This window comes from Lichenostomus cassidix, chromosome 2 (genome assembly GCF_008360975.1).
Source record: "Lichenostomus cassidix isolate B80296 chromosome 2, HeHo_3.0, whole genome shotgun sequence".
NCBI lineage: Eukaryota > Metazoa > Chordata > Aves > Passeriformes > Meliphagidae > Lichenostomus > Lichenostomus cassidix.
In genome coordinates this window covers 119454475-119466074 of record NC_139482.1, presented here as the reverse complement: position 1 = coordinate 119466074, position 11600 = coordinate 119454475, and the positions used below count along the sequence as shown (strand labels likewise).

Here is an 11600-nt window from a genome sequence, read left to right as displayed (position 1 = left end):
GGAGATAACTAGGGGCTCAGAAGACTGCCTGGCTTGACTTCCCTGTCTTAATATTTCCCTCTGTTCAGAGTTGGTGGGTCTTTTTCTGAAATGGCTGTCTCCCTATGGAAGGGAAAGGTGATCCTTTGTCTGGCAGGTTTTGTAGTTCTTTCTGGGTTAGATCACATTCAGACAGAGGCCAGTGCATGAAACATGGGATGCTCTCCATCTCTTCTGAAAATTGTCTCTGTAGTTACCACTGCAGTCTGTAGTTACCACTATATCTATGTAGTTACCACCAGATCTTTGCAGAGTCAATGAAGACAAGTACAGCCATTAAAGTGTCAGTCAGCTTGCCTATTTCAGCTGCCTGTTTCAGGAAGAAATAAATAATCTAAATGCAAAGCAAGGTTTATTATGCCCCAGAAAAATGTTGAAAGCACTATAAATTATCTTCTAATTCACTGTTTCTCCCTAAAAGGTTCCTGTATTGCAGAATTCTTGAATTTGCTTCCTCTTCCAATGGATTTTGCTCTTCCTTTTCTACTTCCTGGGTTTCTGCCTGCATCTGGTACTACCAGCCTTCCTAAAAAAATGTCCTTGAGCCCTCCTACTATACAGCAACTGCTCCCAGCCACCCACTCAGTCACTATTTGTCTGTCCTTTCCCCATGTCGCAGAGCTCGGTTTCTTTACCAGGTCTTCCAACTGCATTTGAACACACTTTCAGATGGTCCTGGTACCCCTGCAGTGTCAATGGTTAAAAAAATAAAATCTCCTCATCACCATATGTGAGATTGGGCTCTATATAATGACATTAAGTATCCCAGAGTCTTCAAATACTTTCTGAAATTCCCCCTCCACTGAAGACTGGGCTTCTTGACTCAGCTCTAAGGCACATTTCATTGTCCTTTTTCAAGCTAAAATGAATGTTCTAGATAGGATCATGCACTTTTCACAGAGCTAAAACACCTCTGCTGATCCAGTTTAAAACACAAATTGCTTTCCCAGTTTTGTCTTGCTCTTGCTGGATACCTTTTCTTTGACAAACAGAATGATAAAAATATGTCAAAGTAGTCAAGAACTATTTACTAAGCGTTACTAATAAATAGATTTTGTTCACTTGCAAGCCATGTCATTTAGCTGATTAGGCAACTTAGGCTTAATTTCATATTTAGTGGCTCACTCCATGAGAGAGAACAGCATCTCGCTGCAGAGTTTCCAGGCAGCAGAGGTTCACCGTCCCTAAATCCTGACAGGGAATGAAATATGCTAGTGCCTTTTTGTGGGTGGTGTTGTTGTTGTTTTTGTTGATGGTGGTTGTTTGATTGTTTTTGTCAGAAGAAATTATTAGCCCTTGTCCTCCTCAGTCAAAACTTTTGGGCAGTCTTTACCTTGCTGTGCATTAGTAAAGTGTGAAATTTTGTACATGATCATCCTGATATTAAGCTCCTCTCTAGAACTACACTTTCCTACACCGTCACAGAAGAAGTACAGAGCTAGAGCATCTTCCTCCTTGTAGTGGGTTGAACCCAGGAGAGTACTTGTATGGTCTGGCCATATGCAAGTCTTCAACAGTATCAAAGGAAAATTATAAAAACCAGTTGGTTGGAGTTGTTGCTATAATATTTGTGTCCTGTAAATTCACTGTAATTTACATTTTCAAGTCTGAAAATAAAATCTGAAGCTTAGTTATCACAGTAGTCTTCCTGCCTCACCCTTGCTGCCACAACACACATCTGGCAGACAAGTGTATGTTCTCAAAATCTGGGTTTTCTCAGCATGTCTCAGATCAATCTCCCAGGATCTTTAATTACTGTCAGTGCAGTCAGGTTCAATATAATTCTCAATAAACCATGTGAACCTTATTATTTGGTATTTATTTTTCAGATCAGCTTTGAAGAGTGTTCAATACACTGAACTTAGGCAAGGCCTCTGTTTCCTGCTGCATCAATAACATATCTTCAAAGTAGACACTAGATGGTGGAAAAGTCAAGTGCAGATTAGGAGGTGTTACAGATGTCCAGGCACATTAGTTTTCCTCTACATTATTTATTTATTTGACAAATTAAATTGTCATGATAATAGATTTTGAATGCAAAATTACCACTTGACGCTTCTGGTCTCTCCCACAAATTCTTGCTGTTACTTTCCTGTACTCTTCAGTGTTAGGTATGATACAGAATGAAGATTTATTACTGATTTTCAAAATCAAGACATAACTTCTAGGCTGTATACAATTCTGGCAGATGCAAGTGGCTCTAGGAGGAATAGATCATTCTATAGAAAAACATATTCTGCCAAATTTTCTTCTGACAGAAGAAATTACTAGATTCAAATTACTGGAATTTCCATAGGATAAATGTAGTAGGGTGAAAAAGTAGGTCAATAATTATAATTATAGAAAGCAGCTGCATTGCAAAAAAAAAAAAAAAAAAAAAAAAAAAAAAAAAAAAAAAAAAAGGAGTAGGACTTCTTACTCAGTTATATTAGTCTGGCTTCTTCTGAAGAGGCTGCTCAAAATGCAGGAGAGTTTTTATCCATATAATCATTGGATTATAAATCAAATGCAGCCCTCTTTGCATATGACTTATGCCTGTGACAACATCAAAAACTGCAAGTATAATTTGCCTGTAGGGGGAGGTATCAGTGTATGGCAGATTTTCATGAAGTGGGTTTGAGTGGAAATCAAGCACATATGAAGGCTCAGTGAAAATCATGTGCAGTTTGGCATTTAATTGAGCTCATTAAAACTCTTCAGTAATGTTCAGCACTTCCAGCTGTTTACAGTACACAGCTCAGGTGTATCAAAGGGCTAAACAACTAAACAATCAAGTGTTACCTAAGTGAAATCATCTTTCACTAGGGAAATCTGGAAGCTAATGGTATTAAAGAGACAGGTCACATATTGTCAGGCTTTGTACCACACAGCACCAATGATAAAACTTACATCATACCCATTGATATTATAGTAATTTAGTCATTAATATACAAGAATTTCCCATGTAAGAATTAACAAACTTCACTAACCTTTAAAGAACTCTATATGGTTGGTCAATCTTTTATCAATATTTTGTTCTACTTAAAAATATAGGAGCTACATCTGGAGCAAATCTGAGATAAAGTTGCCTATAAACTTCTCTCTATATAAATAAAAATATATTTTATTCCACTACAACAGGATAACCTACTGTATTCTGTTGCCAATTTAACATTCCCCAAGCTGCTAGTACTAGTTTTTAATCAATTGGTCCAGGGATGTAATGCAACAGATTCCTCTGACTGACAGATCCTGGACCTATATTTTGTTTTTCATTGTCCCATAGATTACTGACATTCCAGACTGCTCCTACTGTATGTACACCTACTATGTCACATGTTCTCTAGCACTCGTGGACTCTCCTTGTTAATCCTTTCCTTAGTTTGTATCTCATGAGATAAAATTAATAAATTTTCCTTAATGGTAACACAAACAGAAAAGCTCTTGGCCATCTTCTAAGTTTTTCCCTGTTGTGCTAAGGTAATATCTACTTTTATGTCCTTTACCGTTTCTCCCCAATGGCAGCCTTGTTTTTTAGTTTCACTAGAATTCATTACACAGATGAGAGATCAAGCCCTTTAAGATGGTCTTTCCTGTCTTTTTAGTGTCTGTCCTTCTTGCCTAAGGCTAGGTATAACAAATTGGAAATATAGTCAAAACTGATGTATTAATAAGGCTCATGAGTGCTTTGATGCATCATTACAGAATAATTGGCCAACAACTGAAGGTTCTTTTTTTCTCTGAGCACTGAATTTAATAAATTTACAAAAAAATCTTGATTGTTTTTTATAAACATAAGCAAGGAAGTAGAGGACCTACCAGTTCCATGTAATAAATTTCACTGCAGGTGCTGAAACACCTGCTACAGATGACAGATTTTACCACTGTAAGAAATAAAAAGAGACAAAAGCCTGATGTTTCCCTACAGCAGCACTGCTGGTCTGTACCAGCCTCAATCAAACATTCAGTGCAGGGCAGTCAGCAGCAGCCACTGTAATAGAAGCTGCTCTGCTCTCATCTTACTGGCCTGACTTTAAGAAAAGGAAGCTGAGAAAGTATGTTTAAAGCACTGACATCATACTATAAAAGCCAAGATTAAAGCTTTAGCTGACTATAATGAACTATGCAACAAAACAATCTGCAGTTTCTCTCAGCAGTACTTTCTAAGACACTGCTGAGCAAATAATAACACTGTTGCACAAACAAAACTGACACCTGAAACATAAACAGAGATATGAGGATGACTCCTTTGCTGAGAAAACAGTTGTATCTGTTTAAAAAAGTTACTGCTCAGATGGAAAATCTAGCAATTGTCACAGAGATTAGAGGAATCATTGCAAATAATTTTGAACTTTATTGGTAATGACCAAGCCAGGAGAATAGTAGTTCAGTGCCATGTGAGATTGATCACACATTCCAAAAGCTGTCAAGCACCAAATAAGCAAGGCACATCATTAATTAAGAATAAAATAGAGAGTTGTTATACTGGTGTGCAACTAACATGGAAAAAATATCTCCTAAAGAACGCAATAAACTTCTGTTTACATGCACTAATCAGACAAAATACTTTGTACAAACAACAAAGCTCTGTCTCCTGCCATTGATTAATAGACATTCAATTATACATAATCTTAACTCCATAATCTTAAAATACCTCCTGAAACCAATAAGACAGAGACAATAAAGTGTCCTATCAGGGAGGATGCTTTTTACCATTGCATTCAATGAACCTTTACCACACCTCACTACTGCATCAGCTGTCAGTCAGCTCAGGCACAGATCCTAAGTGAATTTCCTTCATCTCCTTGACAAATAGTTTATTGTAATATTGAATATGATGCCATTTCTACCAAACACAACTCCTGTCACAGTTTCACAAGTGCTTAGTAATGCTCCCTCATGAGCTTTTCTTTAAGCTACTAGTGAAAAAACACAAAATCTTAGGTAGGTCCTGAGGATGAAATGCTGAAAAACATTCTCTGTTATCTGTGCAAGACCAACACAATAACACTGTATATAGTGCATTTACAGACTACTATTCAGTAACTGACTATGCTTCTTTTGTGTGGAAATAGCAGTACATGTAAAGGAGTCTGAGATCACATTGAGTAGCTGCTAATAATAGTAAAGTCACCATTATGGTTGATGAAAATCAGTGAATGAGAACAGTCTGTGTGTGTCCCAGACAGGATGAGAGAAAGCACAATGAAAGCAGAAGGTATGCAACAGACTGAAAACACAAGGCTGAAAAAAATTATATAGATTTCTTGTCACCTTCTTGTTAAGGTACTCTCCAAAAAGCCAGTGATGTCTGTATAACCAAGAATTTGAGATTCACTAGCCATTCTTTCAGCGTAGGAATGAAAATGAATGGTCTTTCCAAAAATCCACCTGTTGCCACAGAATCCATCTGGCTAACTTGGAGAGATCTAAATTATCTCCAGATGAGAACCAGGGAAAGTAAAATACAAAATGCAGAAATACAACCATTGTAAAAGTATGAACATACATGGATGTGGAGACAGACAACACCAAGGACTCTTGAACGACACAGGGAACATTGAGGGACTGACCCTCAATGAGGGTCATTGAGGTTCCAGAAAAGGTGTTCAAGTATTAGTCCAAAATGGGAAAAAAATGTATCTTCTTATAGCAGAGAAGAAAATATAAGCATTAAAAAATATAACCACTAAAAAGCAATGACAGCAGGCCCAAAATCTGTCTGCACCACTCTGAGGGAGGAGACACAAGAGAACAGGGAAGATGAGTGTGATTCCAGATTGCCATGTGGGCAACCTGCACACTGTGTGAAGGCAGGCAACGAAGAAGGTCATGCAAGCAGTCAGGCCTGGATGTAAAGAATTCTTAAAGATGTTTTAAGCTACATATGAAACTATGGCTCTGGATTTGCTGTCTGAGGAACAGATAATGTGGTCCTTACAGAAGTTTCAGGATGGTCCCCCATATGCAGAAATTTCACTGAACTGAATTAAGCTGGGTTGACTTAGTACAGTTTAAACAGACATGTTAGAATTTACATGAATGGATAATCAAAAATCACAGCTTGATACCAGAACTGCTTTGGAAATGTAATGCAAGTCCAACAAGACATGTATCCTTACTGACAACCAGCCACAAAGACTTTATGGACAATATTTCTACAACCACAAAACATGTCCTGTTTGAATTTGGATGTGAGACACCGTTTGAGAAAATAAACTGAATGTTAGAATTTCTTGTTCTTTCAGCAGTTGGACAATACAATCCAGGATAGTTTGATGAAGCCAGAAAAGAGAAAAGGGTTTATTTAACTGAGAAAATAAAAACAGGGCAGGGTTTTTAAGTTTTGGCTTGACATTTTAATTCAGCACTCTGTGTTACTATATTTTGACTTAGCGATGATTTTGTGTGTTGAAAAGGGTTTCATGTGTCATCACAAATCTTTGTTGATGACAAAATATTTTGAAGAATAAGACTACTGTTGGGATCCAAACCAGCTTATGAAGCCACACTGACAAACAGATGTGCATATGTCAAAGATTTATATTAGGAACAGTGGTGTAGAAAGCTTTCTTCTCAGCCAAGCTCAGCACAAAAGTATATTACAAAAAAGGGAAACCCATCTCCAGAAGGAAAGATGCATCAAGTTCAGAGACATTACTCATCCTGAGGATTTGTTTGAGTCCTGTATAAATGAAACAGCTACTGCTTGGATTTCCTGAAGAGCTGTTTTTGATGCCCATACTGGCGGGACCTGACATAGGAAATTGATTTTTGGCAAGACACTTGTTTTAAGCACAGCTATTCACCCAAGCCAAGCCAAATGTTAATTTTTCCAATTCAACAAATCCTATTTTAATTTTGAAATAACAGAAGGAAAATACATCTTATGAAACTGACAGGGGTGAGAAGAAATATTGACTCTTTATTTCCTCAATTGTTTAGACCACACAAATACAAATGTATTCTACAGCTGTTTAATCATGGCTTTTTGTATTTCCCATTTCAGTTTTAACATAATCAATTTCATAAAATTGTATCTGATTAAATCTATTAATTTCATCCGAAATAGAAGTTGTAGCTTTTAATGGATAGATCACTGCTAGTAGCCCATAAATCATGCTAGTTTTGTGCCTTCAATAAAGGTGTTAACAACCAACAGAAAAGAGGAGAAGTGGATGGAGATAGAAGACAACACTGTTCAGGTGCTTTCTGTAGCTAAAATTCTGAGGAGAGTATACCATTAATTTTTACCCCAGGGAGAAACAGAAATGTGCTTATGCAAGTCATTCCACGAGTGTGGTCCTTCTTTCAAGAAGACTGCATAATTTAATATTGATGTTTTTACCATTTAATGATAGTAATAAATCCTTTTTTACTCCTTATAAATTAGTCATATAAAACATACTGAATAAATTTAAAGGAGTGAAATTAAAAGCACTTTACACCACTCACTAAATAGCACTTTGAAGTGGTGACTTCTAAAATCTGATTTCTTAGTCTGAACGAGGCTATGGACTACTTTTTAGGACTCCAAAAAGAAAGATGACTATAAAAAGTAAGTTCAGATGAGGGGATGAAGGGCACTCTCAGTCAGTTTGATGCCTTGATGGCCTTACCTAAAACAGAGGCTAGACAAAGTTAAGAGGATAAAAAGCAATTAAATTTATTGAAGGGCCTTCAAGGTGCATTGAGGGCAGACAAAGCCTACTCAAGAGTCTACACCCAAAATGGACCCCGGGTCATGAGCTTTTCATACTTTTTAAGTTCTGCCTATTTACATATCAAGCTTTAATCCTTCAGTCACCACTTCAGGCAATGATGTAAATTACTCCAAATTTGCCCCCCCCCAATTCACTGTTGTTTACATATTCTGGGTCAGAGGCAGTGAGGTGTCCTTGGATTCCAAGCTTTAGAGGAATTGTTTTGTCTAAAAATGCTGAGACCAAGAGCTTTAGCACCCTGTATGGAGTCCAGAGCTATACACTAATTACAGATAAATGAAAAATATAGAAGCTAAAATCTTAAGGCATCAAGTTTGCCCATGAGTTTTCACATGCTTGCACTCAAGTTTTATGGGAGTGTTGATCTGCTGGAGAGAAGGAAAGCTCTACAGAGGGATCTGGACAGGATGGATTGATAGACCAAGGCCAGTTGCATGAGGTCAGCAAGGCCAAGTGCCTGTTCCAGCCCCTGGGTCACAATAACTCCATGAAGTGCTACAGGCTTGAGAGTGGCTGGAAAGCTGCCCAGCAGAAAAGGACAAGGGAGTGCCACTGGTTGACAGCAAGCTGAGTATAAGCCAGTATGTGTCCAGGTGGCCAAGAAGGCCAATGGCATCCTGGCCTGGATCAGGAATAGTGTGGCCAGCAGGACCAGAGCAGTGATTATCCCCCCAAACTCAGCATTGGAGAAGCCACACCTCAAATCCTGTGTGCAGTTTGGGGTCCTCACTACGTGACAGACATGGAGGCACTAGGGTGTGTCCAGAAGTTGGTGAGAGGCCTGGAGCACAAGTCCTGTGAGGAGCAACTGAGGTGACTAGGGATTTTTAGCATGGAGAAAAGGAGGCTCAGGGGAGATATTTTCTACCAGAGAGAAGGTTGTAACAAGATGGGGCTCAGTCTCTTTCCCCAAGTAACAAGTGATAAAACAAGAGGAAATGGCCTCAAGTTGCAACAAAGAAGGTTTAGATTGGATATTAAGATACATTTCTTCACTTAAAGGCTTAGCAAGCATTGGAACAGGCTGCCCAGGGAAGTGGTTGAGTCACCAATCCCGAAGGTGTTTAAAAGTGTAGATGTGAGGTTTAGTGGTGGACTTGGCAGTGCACAGTTAATAGTTGAACACAATAGACTCAAAGGTGTTTTCCAAACTAAATGATCCTATGACTTCTGCCTCAGATCACAGCTTGGATGAGGACTCAAAAAGCAGCTGTCAGTCTGTCCTCTGTCCAGGGCTGGATGTGAAAAGTCCACTGCGCCAATCCCAGTCCAACATTCATAGAAAATATGGCACACAGGATTTACTATGTACACTCAATGCAGACAACACTGTCTGCACATCTGGTTTAGTGTATTCTGCAGTAGTCTGAGTCTCCTATGAGCTTCTTAATCCACCCTTACTCTGCTCTTAAATTAATGAAAGTGATTTCTCACCCCATGTATTTAATTAGGCTTTGCTGCAGAATATTGGGATGGTAAAAGTGTACATGGATTTCAAAGTCAGCCCATGGAAGAAAAATCTATGAGGATCCATTACATTTTAAAACTAAATATTTCACTTAGAAAATTATTGAAACTCAAAGTATTGGCTGTGGGGAGAGTTTTCTGAGGAATATCACCATGTTGTTGCTCTTTACATACACTCTTCTAGTCATTTGCTTTTAGCAGCTTAAAAAGGAATGGATTGAATGGACCCTAGGACTCAATATAATTTTTGTCCCAAATAATTGTCTTCTTAATTAAAAAAAAAAATCGTAATTTTTGATGAGCTTAAAAAAGGGTAGAGGATATTATCCTATTCCTGAATACTCTATTCTTCCTGAATTTACCTTTAAAAGGGTATCATGAATGAAAATGAGATGGCTGCTTGGAAAGAGCAGACAACACCCTCTTGGTCAGATAAAATCATTCAGCATAGCAAGGATGAGGAGAGGAACCAAAACAAGAATAAAAGTAATTTTTTTTTAATTACATAGCATTCTCTACTCCAGCTTTGCTCATGACAGCACCGTAGTGACACAGCAGACACATCACAAAGCCTAAGCACTTGCTAATCTTTGCCTCTGCTGAAAGGCAAAATTCTCCTAATAAGAAAGGTCTTTCTAATCACATTTCTGTCCACTTCAGGCATGATCTCTGATTCTGCCTGACACTGCCCAAGTGCTGATATCTTATTCATCCAAAGAACACAGAGAAAGAAATGGATGTCAGCGCGGTATTTCATTATGCTGCCTTAAGAATGCCTCCCACATTTTGACATGTCATGTAACAAATGTAACAGGTGACATTTTGATCAACAAACTGTAACTCTTGCCATTCACTCCTATCTGAGCTGTGATACCAAACTCTGAGGTGGCTGAAATCAGTCGAGATGAACTGCACCCTAAACAAGGTTTATGTTAATTTATCTACATCTCAAATGCTACACATAGCTAAGTACAAAGACACTAGCTACGTATGTTGAATAAGTGATAATTTTGGGTTAAAGAATGGCTTCTTCAATCTTTCTATCACCCTTAAACCACAGTGATTTACATAAAATCATGTAAAGGATTAGCCTTATGTATCTTAGACATGACATTATTCTGCTCACTTTTGCTGGATTTGCTCCAGACAGATGGAAGCTATAATTTTTTCTTTTAATGTAGGATAAAACTAAAAAGTAAATTATTTACATATTCTTGAAGTGAAACATCCCTTTGAATAGTTCTGTACTTCTTCACTGGAAATCATCCATCATGACCACTAGTGACTACTTCTAATTGCAGGGAATTGTGGCCATCATTTATCTTCACCTGCATCTTAGTTTGGCACCAGATGAATCTCAACTTGTGAAATCTTTCAGGTGTTTTTCATTAAAACAATCTATTATTTCACAAGAGGCATCATAAGATGTGTTTGGGCCTGACTTCCAATGTTTCTACTTATGCTGAGGATGCAGGCTTTGTTCCACATTATAGTACAACATATATTTGTTCCAAACGAATAAATTATCCATCCAGGTCCTTTCCTTTCTGTTATTATATGAATGTAATAATACAATGAAATTTCCAAACATAAATAACAATCTTTTGAGGCTACATCAATCTCTGCAGCTTTGTAAGTCCAGTCTCTATTCATGATGAGTCCTTCACAGGATACCACTGTGAAGCTTTTATTTATGAAGTCTTATGAGGAGCCATACCTGTATCCTTCCTGCTGCCTCCTGCAATGCTTTTAGCAAGTTGAGCACTTAATTTGTCTTTCCACAAGGTGATGAATAGCAACCTTGAATATAATAGTTACACCTTCAAAGATCTGTTAGTTGGTCTGTTTGTTCCTTTCTGCTCATCTGGAATGCAAGAGCCTGACTTTTTTACCATAAAGTGATGTCATAGGTTTTTTAAAAGCACCTTTTTCCACTCACAGAAGTGTTCAGTGTTTGAAGGACTGATTATAGGTACCTATTTGGGGGGAGGTTTATCCACATTCTCCTACAAGTTTGGGAATCTGAAGAACTCACTGAACCTGGTGATCATTCCCCCAAGTACTGTAATAAACTATCTGCTGTATCCATGCCCTGCCAGTTCCTCACAGACCTGGAGTCAATCATCTTGCACCTTACACTTTTGTTTCTTGCCAATAGCAGCCAAAAAGCACAGCCTTTATCTCATATTTGGTCTGTGTGTCAAGTGCCCACAGAAGCAGAATGCACAGCAGTAAGATCAGGACCAAGACTGCATTCTAGAAGAACCATGTCTATTATATCTAAAAATCATTATCAGAACCATGTCATGTCACAGATCCAGAATTAACTCAGTAGTGATGGATGTGGTCCCTTGTAATCTTATCAATTTAAAATCTAGGTGCACTATAGGT

The 11600-nt window shown here is 38.0% G+C and overlaps 1 long non-coding RNA gene across 1 annotated transcript; it reads right to left on the bottom strand.

Moving 5' to 3' along the window:
* Window positions 1-254: 254 nt before the first annotated feature.
* LOC146442121 (uncharacterized) lies at window positions 255-9656 on the bottom strand. The gene is made up of 3 exons (XR_014849558.1): window positions 9572-9656; window positions 2086-2239; window positions 255-349 (listed from the first exon to the last, which is right to left on the bottom strand). It is a non-coding gene; the product is annotated as an uncharacterized LOC146442121 (long non-coding RNA).
* Between the last annotated feature and the right edge of the window lie 1944 nt (window positions 9657-11600).